Here is a 4,859-nt window from a genome sequence, read left to right as displayed (position 1 = left end):
TTATGCTTTAACTATTGAAAAATAGCAGATATACAAGCTCACAGCGCGGCACCGAGTGCCGCGCTGCGAGCTTGTAGATCTGCTATTTTTGAAAAATCGTGAAAATTAGAATTTTGACCCGATTCTATAAGTGTCTTTTGAATGCTTCTAAGGTTTTTTGAAAAACATTATGTTTCTATGTCAGCAATCTGGCTCGCCATCGTCAAAGAAAAAGGTCCTTTTCACTTAACTGGAGCTCGGTTAGTCTGTTCTTGAGAGACTACCATGTCAGTGGTTCTCAAACCTTTTCATGTGAAGGACCCCCAACATGATATTATTTGGCCACGGACCCCCATCTCAAAATATTTACTTCCAGGGACCCCCCCAGAAGCAAAATTTTAGTTACAAACGTTCGCTTTGAAAAGACATAATAAGATTTGCACACATTTTCTTGACTTTTTCAAAAATAGCAGATCTACAAGCTCGCAGCGCGGCACTCGGTGCCGCGCTGTGAGCTTGTATATCTGCTATTTTTCACTGGTTAAAGCATTCAATAATTGTTAAACACGTTTTAAAGTTCTACACTTTAATCCACTGGGTCGTTTTAAAGTGAGGGAATTAGAATTTTTACCCTGGAACCTTGTATTTGACTCTTCTTTTTTTTTAATCGTGTCTTGTAAGATGTTCCTATTGCCCGTTAAGGTACGGAAAAGAAACACATGTCTTTGCTCTCTAGTATTGATAATGAATGAGAGGGCAGCTTTTGTACTATTTTGAAAGGGAATTCTCAATTTTGTCTCACGTTTGTCAAGAGATTAGTATTTTCTAACTGCTGTCAACAATTCAAATATGTGAAGATGATTTCTTACTTGCCTCATAGTTGCTGAATACTTTCTTTGTGGACACCAACAAATATGAACACATGACAACCTGGGTTACTGTATATGACAATGCTGTAGATTTAAAAAAGAGGAAAGACAAGCTATTTGTCGTATCTTTGGAGTACTGCCAACGGAACAGTTTCCTCAGTGTTTTGTTGAAAGCACATTATTGTTGGACATTGCATTCATTCAATACTGTTGACGTTTTTGCCCTTTCGTCCTCTGAAAGGAACCGTGCTGAGACAAAGGAGCCATCATGGCCTGTCAACAAAAGGCAGGCATTAAAATGACTTTTCTCAGAACACGCCCAGGTTGTTTTCATTCCAGGTGACACACCTTTCTGTCCTGCGTTGGACATGTACTGTACGGGTTGAATGTACAGTACATGACTTCATTGGCCACTATTGTTAAAGTTTTCATTATTGTTGTTTTTTTTATTTTTTTTAATATATCGCATTATACATGGTTATAGGTCAGGTGGAGATAAGATTTGAAAACAAAAACGCTATAAACAAATTTAAAAACGGGTTTAATTGAGTTTTAAATCATAACATTTGGCAAATTTAAGTATTTCACAAACTTTGATCTAAAACTCACATTTTCAATGTTAGAGTCCAGGCTTGGAATCAAATGTAATTCTTAATGGCAGGAAATAAAGTTTCCTGAAATGCATGTCAATATGATATAATGTAGTTAATGATACATATGAATACAATAATATTGTTTGCATTATTTCACCCCATGCTTCCTCATTGCACCCTAGCCTAGATAAGGATACTTGCTGTATATTCCTGTGAGAAGGTTCCTTGAGGTTTGTTACCGGACATGTACTTCTGGTTCTGGTTAGACACTTATGCATGTGATGCCATTTGAATAACTTGCATTTGAATAACTTGTTTTTGCCACCACCAAGACGGCGTGACAATGCGGAGATCAACTCTAGCATGACATTGTTTGCTTTAAAAAAGTAAGGCCCTACATTCTTGTAACGATTTTAGCATTACATATAGGAAGAATCTCATTATATTCAAGGTTTGAGTCTGATCGTAAAGATAATTAAACTAATTGGCTCTTAAATGCAAAGAAGGTTGGCAGACTTGGCACATACAGTAAGAGTACCGTGGCTTTTCAACCTCAGTCTTCGTCGTTGTCGGGTGAAAACCTTGTCTGTCCAAAACCGTTCGTTTTGTATTTATCATTTTAAAAATGATCTAGGCGTTGTGTGCTTGTAGATCGGCTATTTTCACTAGTTTTGTGCGACAGTCTTGTGTGATAAAGCAGGGCTTTGCTTTACGAAAAAAACGTTTGAAACTTGGAGATACAAGGTTTCTGCCCGATAGTGACGTATTGCTCCTTTTTCCAATGCATCATTTCTATAGGTAATTACAGGTAATCCACTGTTTTAGAAAAGGTCAACTTTGATGAGATGACTTACTGTATTACAGTATGTGAATGGTTGTATCACAGCTCCTTGTCCTCTTGGCTTGTTCTTTATCTCTCTCACTTATATTTCTTTTGATCCCCCCCATCCTCTTTTTACACCTGTTAAGGGACAGGTTAAAACCAGTATTACTACCCTGATAAATGGAAGTGTGAAGCATTGTTTAGTGTTTAGCTTCACAATGCACGGGGGTGTCACGTTGCTTCTGGGCAATGGCTGGACCCAACTACTACAAGGCGCACATATCACTTTGCCTCTTTATGCTGCAGATGGGAAGAGTGTACTATAGATAAAATAGGTCAGAGGCTCTCGACCTCTTTTGAGCTTTGCGTGGACCACTACCATACCATATCCCACAACAATACATGCAGGGGTTGACACTAAGGTCTCAGAGCCAGAGGCACTTGCCCGTCGGGCAAGTACAGGTCATGTTCTACTTGCCCAAAGGTCATGCCCACTTGCCCGAAAAGTAAATCGTCCATTATAAAAGGATATAGGTAAGATTTTAATTACAACTCAATTTCACACTTAGTTATTTGATATGTTGTAGCAATAGTAAAAACACAATCTTATTCACACCGCACATTATATGTAAACAGTGATCTTATTTTACATTCCACAGGTTCAGGTGTTTTAGACAGATATCTGGTGTTGTGTTTATAGACGGTTGCGTCCCCTCTCAAATGAGCACTTGCCCGGCGGTCGGGCAACCTGAAAGCAAACTTCACCTGCCCGAAAGTATTATTTACCTGCCGGGGGCAGGTGGGCAAACCTTAGTGTCAACGCCTGTACATGTATAATATTATTATTATTATTTTTTTAAGATTATTATTTTTGGGGTGCCTTTTGTCTTTATTGATAGAGAAGGGGAGTGACTCGCAGCAAAGGTCGTCGGGATTGGGACTTGAACCCGCGACACGCTGTCAGACTGCATCAGCAGCCTCGGTGCCCGGACCGCTAAGAAGGCATAACGCAGTCATTTATTTTTATATGTTTTATCATTTAATATTTACAGCAGGTATTATGTAACCTTTTGTGTGATTAAAATGTTATTTTGTCTGATGTGGATGGTAGAGTATGTTGATACAATATAACAGTGGTTCTCAAACTTTGAAATGTGAAGGTCTCCCCTTAACTTTGACAGTGTACAAATGGAACCAAATGGACCCTAAAGCCTGTATCAGAGTCTGTACCGCGGTGAAGAGCTATCCACCGCGGTGTAGTCTTTTTGAGTCATAAAACTACAACGTTACGCCGTTTTATGACTCAAAAAGACTACACCGCGGTGGATAGCTCTTCACCGCGGTACCGACTCTGATACAGGCTTTAACAGGTCCAATTGGTTCCATTTGTACACTGTCAAAGTTACAGAATTGTAAGGGTCAATTTAGACCCCCATAAAGGAACCTAGAGAGTCCCTGAAATCCACTTTGAGAAACACTGCAATATAACATTTGTGTCTCCCTACTCTTCTACTGAGACATTTAGATTCCGTGTCCGGTTTGACACGACCTTTGACACTTTCTCCCCTGAGCAAGCTGTCAGGCACTAAAAGCCCGTTCAGAATTGAGCCACTTGCACAGGTTACCTGGGTTCAAATCTAGGGTAGAACAGTAGCGCTACTGTACATAGTGCTGCTTTAACATTAATGATCTTAGCCGGATTTATACTTAAAGGGGCTCTCCACCACTTTTCAACCTATGTTCATATAATTGGTCCTCACTCAAAAATAGCTTTTTTTTTTTTTTTTTTTTCTTAGAGCAGGGCTGTGGGCAGGTCAGAAACCCATAGTCTTGTGACATCATTGATTGCCAATCCAGCTTATAGAAACTGCAGGCTTTCTATTCCTGAAAAGTTGCAATTTTAAAGTGGAAGCCATTGTTCTCGCGATAATAAAAATATATATATATATTTTTCAAAAATATTGATTAATTTTTTTTTTTGGAAAATGATGATGTCACAAGACGATGGATTCTGAACTTCCCACAGCTCTCCTAGGAGACTTGGACTGAGTAGAAAAAAATGGTGATATTTTATCATGAACATTAGTGAGGACCTATTATATGAAGACAGGTTGAAAAGTGGTGAACTACTCCTTTAACTAGCCTGGGACGGCTTCCAATTTCGGGCTTTTGATCCGGTCGGGAGCCGATGGCGTCCTATGTCATTCTGTAGTCAGAATGGACTACACTTTGGCAGGAAACACCAAACCGGAAACAGTTTTAACCCCTACTTGCACATGCGCTAACTACTTGCGCATGTGCAAGTAACTGGGTTGAAACTGTTTCCAGTTTGGTGTTTCCTGCCAAAGTGTAGTCTGTTTTGAATACAAAATGGCGTAGGATGCCATCCGGTCTAGACCGGATCAAACGACCTGTTTAGTAAACGAAGACCAGCCTGGTGAGGCGAGGTTAATACTTTACTGTGTGCCGATCTGCGTAGAACTGCTTTTTTTGGTGCACGACACCGCTTGCAACAAAGTATAATGCAAAAAGAAAAAGACAAAGTCCACACACTGATCCTAAAGCTTTTGTTCCTAACAAAGAACATTGATTTAT

This window comes from Nannobrachium achirus, assembly GCF_963921795.1.
Source record: "Nannobrachium achirus genome assembly, chromosome: 22".
In the NCBI taxonomy this organism is placed as follows: Eukaryota; Metazoa; Chordata; class Actinopteri; order Myctophiformes; family Myctophidae; genus Nannobrachium; species Nannobrachium achirus.
The sequence above is the reverse complement of the archived record's forward strand: the minus strand, read 5'-3'. Positions refer to the sequence as shown.